Below are 26,502 nucleotides of genomic sequence, written 5' to 3'. Positions count from 1 at the left end.
GAACCATGGGGAACACTGCAGAACAGTGGGGAACCAAAGGGAGCAGGGGGAACGTATTGAAAAAAGTGGGGAACAGAGTGGAAAAATGCAGAACAGTGGGTAAACAAAGGGAGCAGGGGAAACGGATTGTAAGAAGTGGGGAACCGTGTGGAAAAATGCAGAACAGAGGGGAACCAAAGGGAGCAGGGGGAACGGATTTAAAAAATTGTTCCCATGGGGAACACTGCAGGACAGAGGGGAACCAAAGGGAGCAGGGGGTAAAAGTTGGAAAAAGTGGGGATGCGTGGGGAACTCTGCAGAACAGAGGGGAACCAAAGGGAACAGGGGGAACAGATTGGAAAAAATGTGGAGAACCGTGGGGAACACTGCGGAACCAAAGGAGGCAGGGGGAACATCTCGGAAAAGTGGGAAACCGTGTGGAACAATGCAGAACAGTGGGGAACCAAAGGGAGCAGGGGGAACAGATTGGAAAAAGTGGGGAATCGTGGGGAGTTCTGCAGATCAGTGGGGAACCAAAGGGAGCAGGGGGAAAGGATTGGAAAAATTGGGGAACAGTAGGGAACACTGCAGAACAGAGGTGACCCAAGGGAAGAAGGGGGAACAGATTGGAAAAATTGGGAAACCGTGGGGAACACTGCAAAACAGTGGGAAACCAAAGAGAGCCGGGTGAATGTGTTGGAAAAGGTGGAGAACTGTGGGGAACACTGCAGAACAGAGGTGAACCAAAGGGAGCATGGGAAAAGATTAGAAAAAATGTGGTGAAACGTGGGCAACATTGCAGAACTGATCAGAACCAAAGGGTGCCGGGGAACAGCTCGAAAATGTGGGAAACCGTGGGGAACAATGCAGAACAGAGGGGAACCAAAGGGAGCAGGGGAAATGGATTGGAAGAAGTGGGGAACCGTGTGGAAAAATGCAGAAGAGTGCGGAACCAAAGGGAGCAGGGGGAACGGATTGGAAAAGGTGGAGAACTGTGGAAAACACTGCAGAACAGAGGCGAACCAAAGGGAGAAGGGGAAATGGATTGGAAAAAGTGGGGAATCGTGGGGAACACTGCAGGACAGAGGGGAACCAAAGGGAGCAGGGGAAACAGATTGGAAAAAATGTGGAGAACCGTGGGGAAACTGAAGAACAGAAGGGAACCAAAGTGAGCAGGGGGTACAGGTTGGAAAAAGTGGGAAATAGTGGGGAACACTGCAGGACAGAGGGGAGCCAAAGGGAGCAGGGGAAATGGATTGGAAAAAGTGGGGAAGCGTGGGGAACACTCCAAAACAGAGAGGAACGAAAGGGAGCAGGGGGAACAGAGTGGAAAAAGTGGGGAACCGTGGGGAACACTGCAGAACAGAGGCGAACTAAAGGGAGAAGGGGGAATGGATTGGAAAAAGTGGGGAATCGTCGGGGAACACTGCAGGACAGAGGGGAACCAAAGGGAGCAGGGGGAACAGATTGGAAAAAATGTGGAGAACCGTGGGGAAAGTGAAGAACAGAAGGGAACCAAAGTGAGCAGGGGGTACAGGTTGGAAAAAGTGGGAAATAGTGGGGAACACTGCAGGACAGAGGGGAGCCAAAGCGAGCAGGGGAAATGGATTGGAAAAAGTGGGGAAGCGTGGGGAACACTCCAAAACAGAGAGGAACGAAAGGGAGCAGGGGGAACAGATTGGAAAAAGTGGGGAACCGTGGGGAACACTGCAGAACAGAGGTGAACCAAAGGAAGTAGGGGGAACGGAATGGAAAAAGTGGGGAACCATGGGGAACACTGCAGGACAGAGGGGAACCAGAGAGAGCAGGGGGTACAGAATGTAAAAAATGTGGAGAATCGTGTGGAACACGGCAGAACAAAGGGGAACCAAAGGGAGCAGGGGGAACAGATTGGAAAAAATGTGGAGAGGCGTGGGGAAACTGCAGGACAGAGGGGAACCAAAGGGAGCAGGGGGAACGGATTTAAAAAATTGTTCCCATGGGGAACACTGAAGGACAGAGGGGAACCAAAGAGAGCAGGGGGTAAAAGTTGGAAAAAGTGGGGATGCGTGGGGAACTCTGCAGAACAGAGGGGAACCAAAGGGAACAGGGGGAACAGATTGGAAAAAATGTGGAGAACCGTGGGGAACACTGCGGAACCAAAGGAGGCAGGGGGAACAGCTCGGAAAAGTGTGAAACCGTGTGGAACAATGCAGAACAGTGGGGAACCAAAGGGAGCAGGGGGAACAGATTGGAAAAAGTGGGGAATCGTGGGGAGTTCTGCAGATCAGTGGGGAACCAAAGGGAGCAGGGGGAAAGGATTGGAAAAATTGGGGAACAGTAGGGAACACTGCAGAACAGAGGTGACCCAAGGGAAGAAGGGGGAACAGATTGGAAAAATTGGGAAACCGTGGGGAACACTGCAAAACAGTGGGAAACCAAAGAGAGCCGGGTGAATGTGTTGGAAAAGGTGGAGAACTGTGGGGAACACTGCAGAACAGAGGTGAACCAAAGGGAGCATGGGAAAAGATTAGAAAAAATGTGGTGAAACGTGGGCAACATTGCAGAACTGATCAGAACCAAAGGGTGCCGGGGAACAGCTCGAAAATGTGGGAAACCGTGGGGAACAATGCAGAACAGAGGGGAACCAAAGGGAGCAGGGGAAATGGATTGGAAGAAGTGGGGAACCGTGTGGAAAAATGCAGAAGAGTGCGGAACCAAAGGGAGCAGGGGGAACGGATTGGAAAAGGTGGAGAACTGTGGAAAACACTGCAGAACAGAGGCGAACCAAAGGGAGAAGGGGAAATGGATTGGAAAAAGTGGGGAATCGTGGGGAACACTGCAGGACAGAGGGGAACCAAAGGGAGCAGGGGAAACAGATTGGAAAAAATGTGGAGAACCGTGGGGAAACTGAAGAACAGAAGGGAACCAAAGTGAGCAGGGGGTACAGGTTGGAAAAAGTGGGAAATAGTGGGGAACACTGCAGGACAGAGGGGAGCCAAAGGGAGCAGGGGAAATGGATTGGAAAAAGTGGGGAAGCGTGGGGAACACTCCAAAACAGAGAGGAACGAAAGGGAGCAGGGGGAACAGAGTGGAAAAAGTGGGGAACCGTGGGGAACACTGCAGAACAGAGGCGAACCAAAGGGAGAAGGGGGAATGGATTGGAAAAAGTGGGGAATCGTCGGGGAACACTGCAGGACAGAGGGGAACCAAAGGGAGCAGGGGGAACAGATTGGAAAAAATGTGGAGAACCGTGGGGAAACTGAAGAACAGAAGGGAACCAAAGTGAGCAGGGGGTACAGGTTGCAAACAGTGGGAAATAGTGGGGAACACTGCAGGACAGAGGGGAGCCAAAGCGAGCAGGGGAAATGTATTGGAAAAAGTGGGGAAGCGTGGGGAACACTCCAAAACAGAGAGGAACGAAAGGGAGCAGGGGGAACAGATTGGAAAAAGTGGGGAACCGTGGGGAACACTGCAGAACAGAGGTGAACCAAAGGAAGTAGGGGGAACGGAATGGAAAAAGTGGGGAACCATGGGGAACACTGCAGGGCAGAGGGGAACCAGAGAGAGCAGGGGGTACAGAATGTAAAAAATGTGGAGAATCGTGTGGAACACGGCAGAACAAAGGGGAACCAAAGGGAGCAGGGGGAACAGATTGGAAAAAATGTGGAGAGCCGTGGGGAAACTGAAGGACAGAGGGGAACCAAAGGGAGCAGGAGGAACGGATTGTTAAAATTGGGCCCATGGGGAACACTGCACAATAGAGTGGAACCAAAGGGAGCAGGGGATATGGATTGGAAAAAGTGGGAAGCGTGGGGAACCCTGCAGAACAGAGAGGAATCAAAGGAGGTAGGGGGAGCGGATTGCAAAAAGTGGGGTACTGTGGGGAAAACTGCAGAACAGAGGGGAACAAAAGGGAGCAGGGGAAACGGATTGGAAAAAGTGGGGAAACATGGGGAACACTGCAGAACAGTGGGGAACCAAAGGGAGCAGGGGGAACGTATTGAAAAAAGTGGGGAACAGAGTGGAAAAATGCAGAACAGTGGGTAAACAAAGGGAGCAGGGGAAACGGATTGTAAGAAGTGGGGAACCGTGTGGAAAAATGCAGAACAGAGGGGAACCAAAGGGAGCAGGGGGAATGGATTGGTGAAGTGGGGAACCGTGGGGAAAAATGCAGGACAGAGGGGAACGAAAGGGAGCAGGGGGAACGGATCTGAAAAAGTGGGGAACCGTGATGAAAAATGCAGGACAGAGGGGAACGAAAGGGAGCAGCTGGAACGGATTGTAAAAAGTGGGGAACCGTGGGGAACACTGCAGGACAGAGGGGTACCAAAGGGAGCAGGCGGTACAGGTTGGAAAAGGTGTGGAATCGTGGGAAACACTGCAGAACAGAGGGGAACCAAAGGGAGCAGGGGGAACAGATTGGAAAAAATGTGGAGAACCGTGGGGAACAATGCAGAACAGAGCGGAACCAAAGGGAGCAGGGGGAACTGCTCAGAAATGTGGGGAACCGTGGGGAACAATGCAGAACAGAGGGGAACCAAAGGTAGCCGGGGGAACGGGTTGGAAAAAGAGAATAACCGTGGGGAACACTGCAGGACAGAGGGGAACCAAAGGGAGCAGGGGGTACAGGTTGGAAAAAGTGGGGAATCGTGGGGAGCACTGCACAATAGAGTGGAACCAAAGGGAGCAGGGGAAATGGATTGGAAAAAGTGGGAAGCGTGGGGAACACTCCAGAACAGAGGGCAACCAAAGGGTGCAGGGGGAACAGACTGGAAAAAGTGGAGAACCATGGGGAACACTGCAGAACAGAGGTGAACCAAAGGAAGTAGGGGGAACGGAATGGAAAAAGTGGGGAACCATGGGGAACACTGCAGGGCAGAGGGGAACCAGAGGGAGCAGGGGGTACAGAATGGAAAAAAAGTGGAGAATCGTGGGGAACAATGCATATAGAGAGGAACCAAAGGGAGCAGGGGGAACGGATTGGAAAAAGTGGGGAAGCGTAGGGAAAACTGCAGAACACAGGAGAACCAAAGGGAGCAGGTGGAACAGATTGGAAAAAATGTGGAGAACCGTGGGGAAAACAGCAGAACAGAGGGGAGACAAAGGAGAAGGGGGGACAGATTAGAAAAAAGTGGAGAATTGTGGAAAACTGCAGTACAGTGGGAAACCAAAGGAAGCAGGGGAAACAGATTTGAAAAAGTGGAGAACAGTGTGGAAAAATGCAGAAGAGTGGGGAAACAATGGGAGCAGGGGGAACAGATTGTAAAAAGTGGGGAACCCTGTGGAAAAATGCAATAGAGTGGGGAACCAAAGGGAGCAGGGGGAACGGAATGGAAAAAGTGGGGAATCGTGGGGAAAACTGCAGGACAGAGGGGAACCAAAGGGAGCACGCGGAACAGATTGGAAAAAGTGGGGAATCGTGAGGAGCACTGCACAATAGATTGGAACCAAAGGGAGCAGGGGAAATGGATTGGAAAAAGTGGGGAACCGTGGGAAACACTGCAGAACAGAGCTGAACCAAAGGAATAGGAGGAACGGATTGGAAAAAATGGGGAACCATGGGGAATACTGCAGGAAAGAGGGGAACCAAAGGGAGCAGGGGGTAAAAGTTGGAAAAAGTGGGGAACCTTGGGGAACACTGCAGAACAGAGGGGAACCAAAGGGAGCAGGGGGAACGGATTGAAAAAAGTGGGGAACAGAGTGGAAAAATGCAGAACAGTGGGTAAACAAAGGGAGCAGGGGGAACGGATCTGAAAAACTGGGGAACCGTGAAGAGAAATGCAGGACAGAGGGGAACCAAAGGGAGCAGGCGGTACAGGTTGTAAAAGGTGTGGAATCGTGGGAAACATTGCAGAACAGAGGGGAACCAAAGGGAGCAGGGGGAACAGATTGGAAAAAATGTGGAGAACCATGGGGAAACTGCAGAACAGAGATGAACCAAAGGGAGCATAGGAACAGATTAAAAAAAATGTGGAGAACCGTGGGGAACAACGCAGAACAGAGATGAACCAAAGGGAGCAGGGGGAACTGCTCAGAAATGTGGGGAACCGTGGGGAACAATGCAGAACAGAGGGGAACCAAAGGGAGCCGGGGGAACGGGTTGGAAAAAGTGAATAACCGTGGGGAACACTGCAGGACAGAGGGGAACCAAAGGGAGCATGGTGTACAGGTTGGAAAAAGTGGGGAATCGTGGGGAGCACTGCACAATAGAGTGGAACCAAAGGGAGCAGGGGAAATGGATTGGAAAAAGTGGGAAGCGTGGGGAACACTCCAGAACAGAGGGCAACCAAAGGGTGCAGGGGGAACAGACTGGAAAAAGTGGAGAACCGTGGGGAACACTGCAGAACAGAGGTGAACCAAAGGAAGTAGGGGAACGGAATGGAAAAAGTGGGGAACCATGGGGAACACTGCAGGGCAGAGGGGAACCAGAGGGAGCAGGGGGTACAGAATGGAAAAAAAAGTGGAGAATCGTGGGGAACACTGCATATAGAGAGGAACCAAAGGGAGCAGGGGGAACGGATTGGAAAAAGTGGGGAAGCGTAGGGAAAACTGCAGAACACAGGAGAACCAAAGGGAGCAGGTGGAACAGATTGGAAAAAATGTGGGGAACCGTGGGGAAAACAGCAGAACAGAGGGGAGCCAAAGTAGCAGGGGGGACAGATTAGAAAAAAGTGGAGAATTGGGGAAAACTGCAGAAAAGTGGGGAACCAAAGGGAGCAGGGGAAACAGATTTGAAAAAGTGGAAAACAGTGTGGAAAAATGCAGAAGAGTGGGGAACCAAAGGGAGCAGGGGGAACGGATTGGAAAAAGTGGGGAATCGTGGGGAACACTGCAGGACAGAGGGGAACCAAAGGGAGCACGGGGAACAGATTGGAAAAAGTGGGGAATCGTGAGGAGCACTGCACAATAGATTGGAACCAAAGGGAGCAGGGGAAATGGATTGGAATAATTGGGGATGCGTGGGGAACACTCCAGAACAGAGTGGAACCAAAGGGAGCAGGGGGAACAGATTGGAAAATGTGGGGAACCGTGGGAAACACTGCAGAACAGAGCTGAACCAAAGGAATAGGAGGAACGGATTGGAAAAAATGGGGAACCATGGGGAACACTGCAGGAAAGAGGGGAACCAAAGGGAGCAGGGGGTAAAAGTTGGAAAAAGTGGGGAACCTTGGGGAACACTGCAGAACAGAGGGGAACCAAAGGGTGCAGGGGGAACAGCTCGGAAATGTGGGAAACCGTGGGGAACAATGCAGAACAAAGTGGAACAAAAGGGAGCAGGGGGAACAGATAGGAAAAAGTGGGGAACTGTGGGGAACACTGCAGAACAGAGGGTAACAAAAGGGAGCAGGGGAAACGGATTGGAAAAAGTGGGGAACCATGGGGAACACTGCAGAACAGTGGGGAACCAAAGGTAGCAGGGGTAACGGATTGAAAAAAGTGGGGAACAGAGTGGAAAAATGCAGAACAGTGGGTAAACAAAGGGAGCAGGGGAAACGGATTGTAAGAAGTGGGGAACCGTGTGGAAAAATGCAGAAAAGAGGGGAACCAAAGGGAGCAGGGGGAATGGATTGGTGAAGTGGGGAACCGTGGGGAAAAATGCAGGACAGAGGGGAACGAAAGGGAGCAGGGGGAACGGATCTGAAAAAGTGGGGAACCGTGAAGAAAAATGCAGGACAGTGGGGAACCAAAGGGAGCAGGCGGTACAGGTTGTAAAAGGTGTGGAATCGTGGGAAACATTGCAGAACAGAGGGGAACCAAAGGGAGCAGGGGGAACAGATTGGAAAAAATGTGGAGAACCATGGGGAAACTGCAGAACAGAGATGAACCAAAGGAAGCATAGGAACAGATTAGAAAAAATGTGGAGAACCGTGGGGAACAATGCAGAACAGAGATGAACCAAAGGGAGCAGGGGGAACTGCTCAGAAATGTGGGGAACCGTGGGGAACAATGCAGAACAGAGGGGAACCAAAGGGAGCCGGGGGAACGGGTTGGAAAAAGTGAATAACCGTGGGGAACACTGCAGGACAGAGGGGAACCAAAGGGAGCATGGTGTACAGGTTGGAAAAAGTGGGGAATCGTGGGGAGCACTGCACAATAGAGTGGAACCAAAGGGAGCAGGGGAAATGGATTGGAAAAAGTGGGAAGCGTGGGGAACACTCCAGAACAGAGGGCAACCAAAGGGTGCAGGGGGAACAGACTGTAAAAAGTGGAGAACCGTGGGGAACACTGCAGAACAGAGGTGAACCAAAGGAAGTAGGGGGAACGGAATGGAAAAAGTGGGGAACCATGGGGAACACTGCAGGGCAGAGGGGAACCAGAGGGAGCAGGGGGTACAGAATGGAAAAAAAGTGGAGAATCGTGGGGAACACTGCATATAGAGAGGAACCAAAGGGAGCAGGGGGAACGGATTGGAAAAAGTGGGGAAGCGTAGGGAAAACTGCAGAACACAGGAGAACCAAAGGGAGCAGGTGGAACAGATTGGAAAAAAATGGGGAACCGTGGGGAAAACAGCAGAACAGAGGGGAGCCAAAGTAGCAGGGGGGACAGATTAGAAAAAAGTGGAGAATTGGGAAAACTGCAGAACAGTGGGGAACCAAAGGGAGCAGGGGAAACAGATTTGAAAATGTGGAAAACAGTGTGGAAAAATGCAGAAGAGTGGGGAAATAAAGGGGGCAGGGGGAACAGATTGTAAAAAGTGGGGAACCCTGTGGAAAAATGCAAAAGAATGGGGAACCAAAGGGAGCAGGGGGAACGGATTGGAAAAAGTGGGGAATCGTGGGGAACACTGCAGGACAGAGGGGAATATAAGGGAGCACGGGGAACAGATTGGAAAAAGTGGGGAATCGTGAGGAGCACTGCACAATAGATTGGAACCAAAGGGAGCAGGGGAAATGGATTGGAATAATTGGGGAAGCGTGGGGAACACTCCAGAACAGAGTGGAACCAAAGGGAGCAGGGGGAACAGATTGGAAAATGTGGGGAACCGTGGGAAACTCTGCAGAACAGAGCTGAACCAAAGGAATAGGAGGAACGGATTGGAAAAAATGGGGAACCATGGGGAACACTGCAGGAAAGAGGGGAACCAAAGGGAGCAGGGGGTAAAAGTTGGAAAAAGTGGGGAACCTTGGGGAACACTGCAGAACAGAGGGGAACCAAAGGGTGCAGGGGGAACAGCTCGGACATGTGGGAAACCGTGGGGAACAATGCAGAACAGAGTGGAACAAAAGGGAGCAGGGGGAACGGATAGGAAAAAGTGGGGAACTGTGGGGAACACTGCAGAACAGAGGGTAACAAAAGGGAGCAGGGGAAACGGATTGGAAAAAGTGGGGAACCATGGGTAACACTGCAGAACAGTGGGGAACCAAAGGTAGCAGGGGTAACGGATTGAAAAAAGTGGGGAACAGAGTGGAAAAATGCAGAACAGTGGGTAAACAAAGGGAGCAGGGGAAACGGATTGTAAGAAGTGGGGAACCGTGTGGAAAAATGCAGAACAGAGGGGAACCAAAGGGAACAGGGGGAATGGATTGGTGAAGTGGGGAACCGTGGAGAAAAATGCAGGACAGAGGGGAACCAAATGGAGAAGAGGGAACAGATTGGTAAAAGTGGTGAAATGTTGGGAACACTGCAGAACAGAGGGAAACCAAAGGAGCTGGCAGAACAGATTGGAAAAAGTGGGGTACCGTGGGAAATACTGCAGAACAGTGGAGAACCAAAAGGAGCAGGGGGAACAGAGTGAAAAAAGTGGGGAACGGTGTGGAAAAATGCAGAACAGTGGGTTAACAAAGGGAGCAGGGAAAACGGATTGGAATAAGTGGGGAACCGTGGGGAACACTGCAGTACAGAGGGGAACCAAAGGGAGCAGGGGGAACGGATTGAAAAAAGTATGGAACGGTGGAGAACACTGCAGGACAGAGGGGAAACAAGGGAGCAGCAGGAACGGATTGTAAATAGTGAGGCCCATGGGGAACACTGCAGGACAGAGGGGAACGAAAGGGAGCAGGGGGAACAGATTGGAAAAAATGTGGAGAACCATGGGGAAACTGCAGAACAGAGGTGAACCAAAGGGAGCATGGGAACAGATTAGAAAAAATGTGGAGAACCGTGGGGAACAATGCAGAACAGATCGGAACCAAAGGGAGCAGGGGGAACAGCTCGGAAATGTGGGGAACCGTGGGGAACAATGCAGAACCGAGGGGAACCAAAGTGAGCCGGGGGAACGGGTTGGGAAAAGTGGGGAACCGTGAGGATCACTGCAGAACAGAGGGGAACCAAAGGGAGCAGGGGTAACGGATTGGAAAAAGTGGGGAACAATGGAGAACACTGCAGGACAGAGGGGAACCAAAGGGAGCAGGGGGAACAGATTGGAAAAAATGTGGAGAACCGTGGGGAAACTGCAGAACAGAGGGGAACCAAAGGCAGCAGGGGAAACAGATTGGAAAATGTGGGGAACCATGGGGAACACTGCAGAACAGTGGGGAACCAAAGGGAGCAGGGGGAACGGATTGAAAAAAGTGGGGAACGGAGTGGAAAAATGCAGAACAGTGGGTAAACAAAGGGAGCAGGGGAAACGGATTGGAAGAAGTGGGGAACCGTGTGGAAAAATGCAGAAGAGTGGGGAACCAAAGGGAGCAGGGGGAAAATATTGCTAAAAGTGGGGAACCATGGGGAACACTGCAGGACAGAGGGGAACCAAAGGCAGCATGGTGTACAGTTTGGAAAAAGTGGGGAATCGTGGGGAGCACTGCACAATAGAGTGGAACCAAAGGTAGCAGGGGATATGGATTGGAAAAAGTGGGAAGCGTGGGGAACACTGCAGAACAGAGAGGAATCAAAGGAGGCAGGGGGAGCGGATTGCAAAAAGTGGGGTACTGTGGGGAAAACTGCAGAACAGAGTGGAACAAAAGGGAGCAGGGGGAACGGATTGGAAAAAGTGGGGAACTGTGGGGAACACTGCAGAACAGAGGGGAACAAAAGGGAGCAGGGGAAACGGATTGGAAAAAGTGGGGAACCATGGGGAACACTGCAGAACAGTGGGGAATCAAAGGGAGCAGGGGGAACTGATTAAAAAAAGTGGAGAACAGAGTGGAAAAATGCAGAACAGTGGGTAAACAAAGGGAGCTGGGGAAACGGATTGTAAGAAGTGGGGAACCGTGTGGAAAAATGCAGAACAGAGGGGAACCAAAGGGAGCAGGGGGAATGGATTGGTGAAGTGGGGAACCGTGGGGAAAAATGCAGGACAGACGGGAACGAAAGGGAGCAGGGGGAACAGATCTGAAAAAGTGGGGAACCGTGATGAAAAATGCAGGACAGAGGGGAACGAAAGGGAGCAGCTGGATCGGATTGTAAAAAGTGGGGAACAGTGGGGAACACTGCAGGACAGAGGGGAACCAAAGGGAGCAGGCGGTACAGGTTAGAAAAGGTGTGGAATCGTGGGAAACACTGCAGAACAGAGGGGAACCAAAGGGAGCAGGGGGAACAGATTGGAAAAAATGTGGAGAACCATGGGGAAACTGCAGAACAGAGATGAACCAAAGGGAGCATAGGAACAGATTAGAAAAAATGTGGAGAACCGTGGGGAACAATGCAGAACAGAGCGGAACCAAAGGGAGCAGGGGGAACGGGTTGGCAAAAGTGAATAACCGTGGGGAACACTGCAGGATAGAGGGGAACCAAAGGGAGCATGGTGTACAGGTTGGAAAAAGTGGGGAATCGTGGGGAGCACTGCACAATAGAGTGGAACCAAAGGGAGCAGGGGAAATGGATTGGAAAAAGTGGGAAGCGTGGGGAACACTCCAGAACAGAGGGCAACCAAAGGGTGCAGGGGGAACAGACTGGAAAAAGTGGAGAACCGTGGGGAACACTGCAGAACAGAGGTGAACCAAAGGAAGTAGGGGGAACGGATTGGAAAAAGTGGGGAAGCGTAGGGAAAACTGCAGAACACAGGAGAACCAAAGGGAGCAGGTGGAACAGATTGGAAAAAATGTGGAGAACCGTGGGGAAAACAGCAGAACAGAGGGGAGCCAAAGGAGAAGGGGGGACAGATTAGAAAAAAGTGGAGAATTGTGGAAAACTGCAGAACAGTGGGGAACCAAAGGAAGCAGGGGAAACAGATTTGAAAAAGTGGAGAACAGTGTGGAAAAATGCAGAAGAGTGGGGAAACAAAGGGAGCAGGGGGAACAGATTGTAAAAAGTGGGGAACCCTGTGGAAAAATGCAGAAGAGTGGGGAACCAAAGGGAGCAGTGGGAACGGATTGGAAAAAGTGGGGAATCGTGGGGTACACTGCAGGAAAGAGGGGAACCAAAGGGAGCACGCGGAACAGATTGGAAAAAGTGGGGAATCGTGAGGAGCACTGCACAATAGATTGGAACCAAAGGGAGCAGGGGAAATGGATTGGAAAAAGTGGGGAAGCGTGGGGAACACTCCAGAACAGAGTGAAACCAAAGGGAGCAGGGGGAACAGATTGGAAAAAGTGGGGAACTGTGGGAAACACTGCAGAACAGAGCTGAACCAAAGGAATAGGAGGAACGGATTGGAAAAAGTGGGGAACCATGGGGAACACTGCAGGAAAGAGGGGAACCAAAGGGAGCAGGGGGAACGGGTTGGAAAAAGTGGGGAACCGTGGGGATCACTGCAGAACAGAGGGGAACCAAAGGGAGCAGGGGTAACGGATTGGAAAAAGAGGGGAACAATGGAGAACACTGCAGGACAGAGGGGAACCAAAGGGAGCAGGGGGAACAGATTGGAAAAAATGTGGAGAACCGTGGGGAAACTGCAGAACAGAGGGGAACCAAAGGCAGCAGGGGAAACAGATTGGAAAATGTGGGGAACCATGGGGAACACTGCAGAACAGTGGGGAACCAAAGGGAGCAGGGGGAACGGATTGAAAAAGTGGGGAACGGAGTGGAAAAAGGCAGAACAGTGGGTAAACAAAGGGAGCAGGGGAAACGGATTGGAAGAAGTGGGGAACCGTGTGGAAAAATGCAGAAGAGTGGGGAACCAAAGGGAGCAGGGGGAAAATATTGGAAAAAGTGGGGAACCATGGGGAACACTGCAGGACAGAGGGGAACCAAAGGGAGCATGGTGTACAGGTTGGAAAAAGTGGGGAATCGTGGGGAGCACTGCACAATAGAGTGGAACCAAAGGGAGCAGGGGATATGGATTGGAAAAAGTGGGAAGCGTGGGGAACACTGCAGAACAGAGGGGAGCCAAAGGAGCAGGGGGAACAGATTAGAAAAAAGTGGAGAATTGGGCAAAACGGCAGAACAGTGGGGAACAGTGGGGATGAATGAGTAACAGTGGGGAACAGAGAGTAACAGTGGAGACCAGTGGGGAACATTTGGCGAACATTGGAGAATGTGGGGAACAGTGGTAAAAAGTGTGTGACAGGTGGGGAACAATGGGGAACAGTGGGGAACATGTAAAAAAGGTGGGGAACTGTACTATGGAGGGCAGAAGTGGGGAAAATTGAGGAATGGAAGGAAGGGATGGGGAACAGTGGAGATCTCTGCGGAACAGTGGGCAACAGAGGGGAATAGTGGGGAGCAGTGGGGAACGGATAGCGAACTGTGGAGAATGAGAGAACAGTGGAGAAAAGTGGGGAACAGATTGGGAAATGAGGGGAACAGTGGGGGACCATGGTGAACAGTAGTGAAAAGTGGGGAACTGGTGGGAAACAGCAGGCAGAACAATGGAGAACAGGTGTGGAATAGGTGACAAACAGTGGGAAACAGTTTAGAACAGATAGGGAACTGATGGGGAACTCTGGGGACTTGTGGGGACTGTTGGGAGGGCAGGAAGGTACATATGTACAGATTTGAAATATGCATTTGGAGTGGTACACACATTTAGGAAAATTTGGAAAGAACGAGGGATGATAACAACAAGATGAAAAGAACTGGCTCATGAGCAACTAACTGAAAAGACTTTGGAAGCATTAATCAAACCAGAAAGAATTGCCACAGTACATGTACCAGGTCATCAGAAGGGGAACTCACCAAAAGCACGAGGAAATCGGATGGCTGATGAACTGGCCCGACAAGCGGCACAATCAGGAAAAGTACATCCACCTGATGGCTCTGATCCCTCTCAGAGAAGGGCTGAAGAAGGTCCTATCTTTTCCCTCCCTGAAGAAGAAAAAAATGGAAAAGATGGGAGCAAAGAAGACGGAAAATGGTGGCTCCCCGATGGAAGACAATTGTTAAATAAAGAAATCACCCAGCAGATACTAGGGGAACTGCACTCATGCTCCCACTGGGGAGTGCAAGCACTGTGTGATGCATTCTTACAAACTTATGCCTGCAGAGGAGTCTATATCCTAGCAAGACAGGCAGTGAACCGCTGTGTGATCTGTTTAAAGGTTAATAAGAAAGTTATGAAAGCTATGCTGGAGGAGTACCACCTTTAGCAATCTGGCCATTTCAGCGGATACAAGTGGATTTCACCAAACTCCCTAAGGTCCAGCGATGGAAATTTCTACTAGCAGTAGTGGACCATTTCACGAGATGGGTTGAAGCGTTCCCCACCGTCAATGCCACTGAACAAGCATATAATTCTGGAAAAAATTGTACCCCGATATGGAATAGCCGAATCCATCAATTCAGATCGGGGAAAGCACCTCGCTTCTAAAATTTACAGGTCTGTGAAACCTTAGGGATAAAATGGAAGCTGCATACTCCAAGGCATCCAGAGTGGAACAAATGAATGCCACTTTAAAAATGCAAATTACATAACTAAAAGAAGAGACTAAATTACCCTGGACCAAGTGCTTACCAATAACTCTTCTCAGAATTCGGACAGCCCCATGACAAAACATTAAAATATCCCCTTACGAGATGTTATTTGGACTCCCATATTTGGGGCGGATAGAAGGAATACCTACAGTCAAAAATAATGATGTGTTTTTAAGGAATTATTGACTGGCAGTCTCTTGTTCTCTTGCAGATTTAAAAGCTAAGCGTCTGCTGGTGCAGAGCCCTCCTCTGGATTTCCCTATCCACTCTGTGAATGCTGGTGACTGGGTCCTGATCAATTCGTGGAAAGAAGAAAAGCTTCAGCCCCGGTGGAACAGACCATATCTAGTACTATTGTATGAAGCGCAAAAAAGATTTATTATGATAGCCTTAGCTGTAGCAAAAAAATGTACAATGTCAACCTGGAAATCAGAAGATAGCCTGAGAATACAGCAATGGTACATGGAAATGAATAAATGTATTCCATTGGAAAAATAACATATAATTTAAGAAATAACATCACAGTATTCGAACAAATTTGGGAACCGTACATGGAACACAAAAGAGAGGTCCTACCGCAGACCACCACCTCTTGAAATGACAGAATGAGAAGTAGATGAAATGAACTGACCCAGTGTGTAAAAGTAGATGACACAATTTTCTTGTCTATTTTATTGTGTGATGACATTGTTTAATGGGTTTATTGTATTGTATATGTTTAATGTTTAGTGAGTGGGGAGGGGGGTGGGAAGGAGGGAGGGAAGGGAGGGGGGGGAAAAGGAGAAAAATGACACTATATATTCAAGAGGGAAACGTTTGTGGGTATTTTGGTGAATATGGCTCATAGTGTGAAGAAAAAAATCTTTAAAAAAAGAATAAAGGGACCTATGGTCCCACCACCAGCCACAGAAGGAAGGATAGAGGAGTAAAAAGGAACAGAAAAGAAAACTACAATAATGAAACTTTTGCGCTTACTATTTCAATTTGACTTTTACATATCATAACTTTGCGTGTTAAACCTAAAAATTATTTTATCTCTCTATGTACTAATTATGCTAAGAACCAAAATCAAACAGATTGTTGGGTTTGTGCAAAAATACCACACCATGGCAAGTCAGGAGTCCCCTTAGTAGCAATCCCTCTCTCCCTACACAAATTATTTGATATATAGATCTTGCCCAGCAACAGTGATCCAACCACTGAAGATAAATACAAAGGGTGGTCGATACGACCAAAGCCAACAAAGTCACCAACTCCTCAGTCTGGAGAGATGCTTCCTTTTGAGAAACCAACTAGGAATTTCCAATTTCATGAAGAATTAGACCATCACACGACTGTGAATCCCACACCCGGTGAATGGCACATATTGGGTGTGTGGACGTAAAATTTATTCATGGTTACCTGGAGAAAAGGAATGTTGGAATCGGACAAAAGGATTTATATTGACCTGTACACCTAAAGGTTGGAGTGGATGTTATTACCTGGCTTACTTAATTCCCCATGTCCGTGAACTTAATCAGCTACCTGTACTAGGCTTGTCCCATGGGAAAAGCAAAAGGGTGACTGAAGGAGATCGTCTCATGTGGAGGTTTTTCCCAACATATGGAGCTGCACAAAGTGCGGTTGAGATTCAAAAATAGCAGCCACCCTAGATGAACTAGTAAATAATACGAACCTGGTACTTGGGGAAGTCCAATCCCAAGTCCGGGCAATAAATGCAGAAATGGCCACCATGCAACTTACAGTCCTCCAAAAATGCATGGCCCTTGATTTTATTTTGACAGAGAAAGGGAGGACTTGTCCTTTAATTGGTTCTGAATGTTACACATACATCCTGGATGAATCAGCTAATATCTCGGATTTGGTGGTCCATATTAAAAAGTGTAGAGAGAAGATCCAGGAGACTAGAGATAAATATAAAAAAGGAGGTGATTGGACATGGGGAGATTGGAATTTCGGAGGTTGGGTGCCATGGTTAATGCACTTTGCTATATCTGGCTGAATGATTCTAGTGGGCTTATTGATTGGATCAGCCATCCTACGATGTTTTATCACAAGATCCATTTGCTCAGCTACTGGAGCGAAGCAGGTGGTATTAAAAAATCCCATGGCAGATGAACAACGACAAATTCAACTCGTACAATTTGAGGAAACAAAAGGTGAACAATAATGCAGTTTAATCAGAAACACATGATAACGAGAAAAAAGGAGGAATTGTGAAAAACAGTTGAATATGATTAAACTCGCACCATTCTGTGAAAAATGATGGAATGCAAAGTATGTAGATAAGAGCTTGAGAGTAGACAGTACTAGCCAGTGGGCCCCTTCTTATCTCAAGCCCCAAGGATGCAAGGAACTGGTTCAGGTTGGTACAGTGACCTAAGATAGTCTATAGCTAGTACTGCGATTGCCTCATAGAGACATGAACATGCAATGTATGAAGAGGGAAGAACTGAGTGATACCTGGATTGATGGAAGGGAGAAGGAGAATGTTGTAATGTATTGGGATTCTGATTGGAAGAAGGTAAATGAAGGTGGGGTGATGTTGAGCATGGGACTGTACAAAAGAGTGATGATTCTGAACTTCCAGTGTGTCTCCAGACCAGGGACACCCGACTCTGCAGACTCGAAATAAAGATGAACCTGTTCTTCAAAACTTTTATCTCCAGAGTAAGGATTGTGAACACTTTATATTTCACGGTGGGGAATGGATGGTGAACAGTGGCGTAGTGTGAGAAACAGTGTGGAAAAGTGGGGCACAGTTGGAAAACAGATGAGCTTCTGCTGGTCAACAATGGGGAACCAGGGTGTACGTTGGGGAACAGTGCGGAACATTGTTCCCCACTGTTCTCCTTTCCTCGTTCCCTCCCACTCCCCACTATTCCCCTCCGATCCCCATTTTTCTACAGTGTTCCCCACGCTTCCACAATCTTCTCCAGCTGTCCCCCCGGTTCCATACTTTTCCCCATGGTTCCCTACTTTTCCCCACTGTTCTGCATTATTCCCACTGTTCCCCACTTTTGCCCTCTGTTCCCCATTTAACCCACTGGTCCCCATCAACTGTTCTGCACTGTTGCCCATTTTTCCCAATGTTCTCCACTGTACCCCATCTGTTCCCCATATATACCTGTTCCCCAGAGGTTCACACCTGTTCCTGACTATTCCCCACAGTTCCCCACTTTTCCTTTCTGTTCTCCACTGTGCTCCTCTGTTCCCCAACAGGGGGAAGAAAGAGGAGCAGTGGGGAACAGAGGGGCACAGTGGGGAGCAGTTGAGAACAGGTGACGAACAGTGGAGAACAAGCGAGTAACAGTGGACAAATGTTGGTAACAGATGGGGAACAGAAGGGAAAAGTCAGGAACAGTGGGGAATAGTTGTGGAACAGTGGGATAAATGTGGAACGGAGACAGCTGGAGAACAGTGGGGAACAGGGTGGAACAGATGCAGAATAGTGGGGAAAAATAGGGAATAGTGTGGAGCAGGGTGTTCAAATGGAGAACAGTGGGGAACTGTGGGGAACAGTGGGAAGCAGATTAGGAAATGATGGGGAACACTATGGACCCATGGGGAACAATGTGAACACTATGGAACAGTGGGGAACAGTGAAGAACTAAGGGAAGAGGGGAAGAATGAGGAATAGAGGGGCACAGTGGAGAGCAGTGTAAAACAGAGGGGAAGATTGGGGAAAATGGGCAACAGGGCAGAAACATAGAAGATCAGAGCAGGAGTAGGTCATTCGGCCCTTCGAGCCTTCTCCGCCATTCAATGAGATCATGGCTGATCTTAAATTTCAGTACCCCGTCCCTGCCTTCTCTCCGTAACCCCTAATTCCCTTATACTGAAGAAATATATCTAATTCCCTCTTAAATATATTCAATGAACCTGCCTCTACTGCTCTGTGTGGCAATGAATTGCACAGATTCACCAGCCTCTGGGTAAAGAAATTCCTCCTCATCTCGGTTCAAAATGGTTTGCCTATTATCCTCGAACCATGGCCCCGGGTTCTGGACTCCCCCACCATTGGAAACATCCCTTCCTCATCCATTCTGTCCAGTCCTGCCAGAACTTTATATGTCTCTATGAGATCCCCTCTCAATCTTCTAAACTCCAGCGAGTACAATCCCAAATTGTGCAATCTTTCCTCAGAAGTTATTCCTGTCATTCCAGGTATAAAGCCTGGTGAATCACCTTTGCACTCCATTGCAAGAACAGATAAGGCGACCAAACGTGCACACAATACTCCAGGTGTGGTCTCACCAGGGCTCTGTACAATTGCAGTAAGGTATCCTTATTCCTATACTCAAATCCTCTTGATGTGAAGGCCAACATACCACTTGCCTTTTTAACCACCTGCTGTACCTGCATGCTCGCCTTCAGTGACTGGTGCACAAGAACCCCTAGGTCTCTCTGTACTTCCCCATCTCCCAATCTATTGCCATTCAAATTGTAATCTGCCCTCTGGTTTGTGTTACCAAGGTGGATAACCTCACATTTATCCACATTGTAGTGCATTTGACATGTATCTACCCAGTCCCCCAATTTATCCAAATCACACTGGAGCTTCCTGACCCCCTCTTCAGTGCACACAACCTCTCCTAGCTTAGTGTCGTCTGCAAATTTGGAGGTATTACATCCAATCCTCTCATCCAGATCATTAATGTAAATTGTGAACAGCTGGGGTCCCAGTACAGATCCCTGTGGCACCCCACTGGTCACCGCCTGCCACTCAGAAAATTAGCCGTTTATCCCAACTCTCTGTCTTCTATCTGCCAGCCAGTTAAATCCACATAAATACCTTCCCCCCACAATCCCATGAGCCTTGATTTTGCATGCCAGTCATTTATGTGGAACCTTATCGAAGGCCTTTTGGAAATCCAGGTACAGCACATCCACTGGCTCTCCCTCATCTATTTTACCTCTCACCATCTCAAAGAATTTCAATAGATTTGTCAAGCACAATTTACCTTTTGTAAATCCATGTTGATTCTCTCCGATCCCTTCTCTGCTAGTCATATGCTCCGCTATTACATCCTTAATAATGGATTTCATCATTTTGCCCCTTACTGATGTAAGGCTCACCGGCCTATAATTCCCCACTTTTTCTCTACCCCTTTTTTAAATAGTGGGGTAATATTAGCTACCCTCCAATCCATGGGTACTGATCCTGAGTCTATTGAGTTCTGGAAAATAATTTTTAAAGCATCTGCTATCTGAATGTCCACTTCTTTAAGTACCCTAGGATGTAGATTATCAGGCCCTTGGGATTTATCGGCCTTCAATCCCTTCAATTTCCCCAAGACCATGTCCTTAGAGATACTGATTTATTTCAGCTCCTCCCTTGCATTAGTGTCTATGTTTCCCAACATCCTTGGGAGGTTATTGTATCCTCTCTTGTAAAACAGATCTAAAGTAACAATTTAATTGGTCTGCCATTTCCTTATTCCCCATTATATATTCCCCTGACTCTGACTGCAAGGGACCTACTCTGGATTTCACCAATCTTTTCCTCTTGACATATCTATAAAAGCTTTTGCAGTTGGTTTTATGTTTGCCGCAAGCTTACTTTCATAATTTATTTTTGCCCTCTTGATTAATCCCTTTCTCCTCCTTTGCTGCATCTTGAACTGTTCCCAATCTTCGGATTTGGTACTTTTTTTGCCCAATTGATATGTTCTCCCTTTGGTCCTAATGCTGTCTCTAATTTCCCTTGTTATCCCCAGTTGAGTCACTTTTCTTGGTTTATTTTTATGCCAAACCGGTATAAATGATTTCTGCAATTCTTCCATTAGATCTTTGAATGCTTTCCATTGTCTATCCACCGTCACCCCCCCCACCCCACCATAAACCACCCAATCAATCTTACTTAACTCCCGTCTCATACCATCATAATTCTCTTTATTTAATTCAGGACCTTAGTCTCGGTGATAATTTCTTCACTCTCCATGTCGAGTGAGAATTCGATCATATTGTGATCGCTCCTACCCAAAGGGCCTTGTACAAGAAGTTTGCTGATTAGCCCCTTTTCATTGAATAATACCCAGTCTAAAATGGCCTGCTCCCGAGTTGGTTCCTCGACATATTGGTCTAGATAACCATCCCTTAAACATTCAAGGAATTCCACCTCCTCAGTATTTTTACTCATTTGGCTAGTCCAATCGATATGTAAATTAAAGTCTCCCATGATGACAGCTGTTCCCTTATTGCACGTTTCTCTAATTTCCCTTATTATTCCTTCCCTCACCTCTACATTACTATTTGGAGGCTTATATACCACACCCACTAACGTTTTCCACCCCTTGCTATTCCTCAGTTCTACCCATATAGATTCCGTATCTTCCGAGTTAATATCCTTCCTGTCAATTGTGTCCGTTACTTCTCTCACCATCAAAGCTACCCCACCCCCTTTTCTTTCTTGTCTACCCCTCCTAAATATTGTATACCCCGGGATGTTAAGTTCCCAGGCTTGCCCACCTTGCAGCCATGTTTTGTAATCCCAATCAAATCGTATTTGTTTGTCTCAATTTCCACAGCCAATTCATCTACCTTGTTCGAAATGCTTCTTGCATTAAGATATAAAGCCTTCAGATTTGCTTTTTTCACCCTCCTTGCTCTTTCTGATTTTTACTTTCGCTGCCTAACCCAACTTTTCCTATTTTATCTTTCCTGTCCTTTGCTTATCATACAGGTTCCCATCCCAGTGCCAAATTAGTTTAAACCGCATCCGACGGCTGCACCAAACCTAGCTGCCAATACATTGATCCCTTTTGAGTTTAGGTGTAACCCATTCTTTTTGTAAAGGTCATGCCTTCCCCAAAAGATAGCCCAATGGTCCAAGAAGCCAAAACCCTGTCTTTTACACCAGCCCCTCAGCCACACATTCATTTGTCTTCACCTTGCATTTTTGTCCTCACTTGCACTTGGCAGAACAGATGCAGAACAGTGGAGAAAAGTACGGAACAGTGTGGAACAGGGGGGACAGCTGGAGAACTGTGGGGACAGATGGGGAACAGAGTGGACCCATGGGGAACAGTGGGTAATTCTGGGGAGCAGTGGGGAACAGATGGTGAACAGTGGAGAACTGTGAGAAACAGTGTGGAAAAATGGGGCACAGATTGGAAACAGAGGAGCATCTGATGGGCAACAATGGGGAACCATGGGGTACAGTTGGTAACAGTTGGGACATGTGGGGAACAGTGGGGAAGAAATGTGGAACAGTAGGGAAAAGTGGGAGAAATGGAGAACAGTAGGGAACAGAGGGCAACAGTGGGGAATAGATTGGGAACAGCTGGAGAAAAGTGGGGAACAGTGAAGAACTGTGGGGAACACAGGGTAACCGGGGCGAGCAATGGGGAACAAAAGGCGAACATTGGAGAACGTGTGGAACATTGGTCAAAAGTATGTGACAGGTGGGGAACAGTGAGGAACAGTGGGGAACAGTTGGGGAACAATGGTGTATTGAGGGCAACAGTGGGAAAAATTGATGAATGGATGGAAGAGATGGGAAAAAGTGGGGATCACTAAGGAACAGTGGGGAAAAGTGGGGATCACTAAGAAACAGTGGAGAACAGGGGTGAATAGTGGGGAGTAGTGGAGAACAGATAGCGAACTGTGGAGAATGGGGGAACAGATTGGGAAATGAGTGGAAGAGTGGGGAACCATGGGGAAAAGTGGGGAATGGTGGGAAATAGCTGAGGAACAGTGGGAAACTGATGGGAAACAGTGGGGATCCGTGGGAGACAGCTTTAACAATGATGTATGGCGCACTGAGACAGAAACTGTGACACCGGATTCAGATCAATGAGAAGGTTTATCAGTGATGAAGGATAAACTGTGTCAGATACTGTGAAAACCAGGTTCACAGTGGGGAGAAAGTTTATCGGTGATACAAAATAAACTCTGGCATATACTGTTATACCGGATTCACAGTGGGTAGAAGGTTTAACAGTGATGTATGGTAGACTGAGGCGGATACCGTGAAACTGGGTTCACATTAGTGAGATGGTTTAACGTTGAGGTTCAATGAACTGTGACAGGTACTGTGACACCAGGTTCACAGTGTGGAAGAGGTTTAAACGTGAAACGCAATACATTGTTGCAGATACCGTGACACAGAGTTAACAGTGGGGAGACATTTTAATGGTGATGTTCGGTAGACTGAGGCATATACTCTGACTCCGGGTACACAGTGGGTAGGAGGTTCAACGGTGATTTGCAGGAGTCTGAGACAGATACCGTGACACCGGGTTTACAATGGGAAAAAGTTTATAGGGTGATGAAAAATGTTTACACAGTTAGCCCGTGATGTGTCAGTTAAGTCTAGGAACTGACGGTGGCAATTCGTAATACCGCGCTGTGCACTCGCTATATCATGCCCCCCCAAAATCGTCACTGTAACTTAAGATACCAGATATGCTTGAGTTAGGCAGACGTTCATGTCGCCTGGGTTGATAGTACTGAACTGGTGAAGTAGGGTCCATATGGCAGGTTTAAGTCTCTCCACGCTGAATAGCTGTGGATGCCCTCCGATGTCCAATGTATATACCACTCCATATCTCTTAATCAAACAAAATGGTCCTTCATGTGGTTTTAGTAACGGTGCCCCTGGAATCTGTCTTCGTACAAATACAAATTCAGTGTTTAATAGTGATTGGGGGACTTGTTGCCTAGTTTTGCCATGCCAGTTGGTAGAGGATGGTTTGCTGTTAGCAGTACCCTTGCGGAGTTGTTGAAGGACGTCCATGACTGAATTGTTTCTGAACTGAATATCTTCTGGAACCATAAGGGCCGGACGAAACATCAATTCTACAGATGATGCAGACAGATTTTCTTTTGGAGCTGTTCATACTCCTAATAGAACCCAAGGTAGTTCATCGACCCAGTTGCTCCTTACGTGATATTGTAATGAATAAATATATTTGGAGAATTTGGTAATATTTGCGATTTTGGTTAGGTGTTAACTGAACTGATGTAATAAAATGAATGACCATTGTTTGGAAATGGAGCCAGGATGACTACAAGTACCTTTCTGCAGGGCGCTTACAGGAAAGTCACTCACCGGTTTTGTTTATCTAACCACAGCTTGAGCAGAAGAAAGAACTCCTGTTGTTTGGAATAAGAGAAATGGAACTCTGTGGTCACTTAAAGAAAGAAGTTACCATCTGGAAAACCCTGACGGGGCAAGTTTCATCAGCGAGACATTGACGTGACTAATGGTGGTACCTCAGTTATGGAAATCCTGGAACAACAAATCACTCTCTGCAAACCCTACAAGAACCTTCCTGAGCAGTAAATATTTACCTTTCGAGCACCAAAACCTGGTGAAATTTATACATGATCAATTATGTGCACAGCAGAAGAATTGCCTGCATCCAGAGAACTTGGAAGATGGAGAAGTGAGATTGGACTGTGAACCAAAGAACTTTTCATAAAATTTAAACACATTACAAACATGTGTGCTTAGAATTAGAAGGGGGTTAATTTGGGTTAGTTAAGTTAAAGTTTCATTCTATTTTCATGTTTAAAGTTGATTAAAAATAACTTCTGTTTTAAAAACCACCTGTCTTGGTGAATGTCTTTTGCTGCCTGGTTTTGGGGTCCTTTGGGCTCGTAACAATATCTGCTTAGATAATGACATTGGGCCTGTTCAAAGTAGGAAATGGCTTCTACCAGCAGGAGTTTCTATTTGAGAAAAAATACTGATAGGTGGCGGAACACATATGTTTCCTAAAAATTAACACCCTCTCCCTCCCTAAACCACATTCAGCCCTGTGACATCTTTCTCCATTGCATTACTGGGACCACCAAGGACCTGACCCATTTCCCATCTTTCCTTGCAATGCCAATATGGCAGCTGCCATTAAGAACAGACAAATCACATTTTAATTCAGCAAGCAAGATGAAAATCATCTGGACATCCTGCTTTAAAAGAAGGGTAAACAAACCTTCCTAAGTTTGTCACTTCAGTTTTATTTCAATTCACATGGAGTATTAGCAAAAAGTTTCCCATCCATTTCGTCATCAAATTATGAGTAAAATCATGATTGCTGTTCATGAAAACCCATAACCTTCAATGTTACACAGATAATCTAGGAAGAATTATGTAGCAAAAGTAAATGAAACATTAAAAGAATTTCCCCCTTATAAACACTGAGATTGTAGCACGCCAAGCGACCGGGCGAGCAAAAAAAAAGCGAAATCGGAGCAACACTCGGACAGTCCAAGACGGCCCTCCCCGACCTGCGACCGTCATGGACACTGAAGGATCAGTCAGATCTCACAATGGTCGCAAGTCGGAGTTTTCCCCGTGTGCGGTGCCTGAAGTCTTAGAGCCTATTTTTAAAATCAAATGGTTTGACAAACGAGAACAGAGACACAGGGAACGAAAGACCCAAAATGTGCGGATTGAATTTGTGACTCAGTGTCTCGGGGTCCATCGGCTGGGGGAAGCCATCTTAATTTCTGTGCGCATGCGCGAGTCATCAGTTGGCGCTTGCCCAAAGGGTTCGCTTAGGGCCGTCATTTGGCACATGCGTATCAACCGCACATGCGCGAACCGAACGCCAAGTGGCGAACCCATCGCGCATGCGCCAACTAAAGACGTGCAAATCTCCTTCTTGCCCCTCCCCTTCTCCCCCCCCCCGCCACCCCGCTGCCAGTTACCCCGCGTCCTCCGGCCTCGCCCTGTTGGCGCCATCAGGCCTCGCACCGACGCGCCGGCTCCACCCAAACACCCCGTAGGTACCGGCCGCTCAACGGTGGGGCCCATCGGGCTGCGGGTCGCCCGCTTTCTCTGGACCGCGCGGCTGAGGAAGGTACCGGCGCCGCCGCCAACTTCTTCCCGTTAGCGCCCTCGGCGACGCGACGGACCCCGAGCTGACGACGCCACCGCCAACGTCCCGCCTCCTCACAGCAAGAGCCAATCAGCCCGCGAATCCGCCCATCAATCTAACCCTACTTCAGCGTCCAATCCAAAAGCGGCCTCACCGAATCAGTCCATTGGCTCGTGCAATTGAAGCAACTAATCAGCGAGCGATGGAACACACAGTCGCACCCAATCAGCATCGCAAGACAGAAAAGAGAGGCAGTCGAAGGAGCAGTAAACACTTCGGCCCTTCCACTTCCTACTACCCCAACTCTATCAAATCCTTGGGAAACACAGGATCACTTTGTCCTGGCTCCTGGATTCCTCTGATCTCAAGAAATACATTGCACCCAAACTACAAGGGAGACTATATATTATCAATCGCTCCTTCATATTTATTACTGCTTCCAATTTAATGGAGGACACAAGTGGTTGTGTCAGTTAGCTGGACCTCCTCGGGGAACCTCATGGAGCTGGCAATCATGGTGAGAAGATAACTTGCCCCGCGGGAGGCTAGTAGTGACCCTACAATGTTAATGTAGACATGGCTGAACCTACGTGGTGCTGACTCGAATGTCTGGGGATGGTGCCTTCACGTATTCTGCATTTTGGTCATCTGGCAGAGTGTGCAGATCTTGGCCCCGTGACAACCTGTTTCCGGAGGCTCAGCAAGACAATCCTACTGACCACCATTTTGAAAGTTCTGATGGCTGGGTGCGTCAGGTTGTGCAACTCATCGAAAACCTGCCATCTCCATGTGGTCAGCACGATGAGGCGGCGTTTCCATTGGAATGTCACAGAGGAGCATCTACTTACCAGGGTCGAGGTCAACATCCTCCAGCCTGAGCCTGGAAACCGCTGTCCTGCATGCAAGTATCTCAGGGTCTTCCTGCTGTCCCCTGCCTTGGGCTAAATAGTCGATTCCCTGGGACAGGGCCTGGACAGACTTG

At 48.3% G+C, this 26,502-nt stretch overlaps 1 long non-coding RNA gene across 1 annotated transcript in view; it reads right to left on the bottom strand.

Moving 5' to 3' along the window:
- The window catches only part of LOC138750510 (uncharacterized), a 145,343-nt gene extending 119,755 nt beyond the window's left edge, over positions 1–25,588 (bottom strand). Inside the window, exons 1-2 of the long non-coding RNA XR_011349369.1 lie at positions 25,433–25,588; positions 13,957–14,085 (exon numbers count right to left, since the gene is read on the bottom strand). This is a non-coding gene — a long non-coding RNA (uncharacterized lncRNA). The remainder of the gene's footprint in view (positions 1–13,956; positions 14,086–25,432) is intronic.
- Positions 25,589–26,502: the final 914 nt, after the last annotated feature.

Source organism: Narcine bancroftii, unplaced genomic scaffold (genome assembly GCF_036971445.1).
Source record: "Narcine bancroftii isolate sNarBan1 unplaced genomic scaffold, sNarBan1.hap1 Scaffold_157, whole genome shotgun sequence".
NCBI classification, from domain to species: domain Eukaryota; kingdom Metazoa; phylum Chordata; class Chondrichthyes; order Torpediniformes; family Narcinidae; genus Narcine; species Narcine bancroftii.
This window is presented reverse-complemented; position numbering and strand designations above follow the sequence as displayed.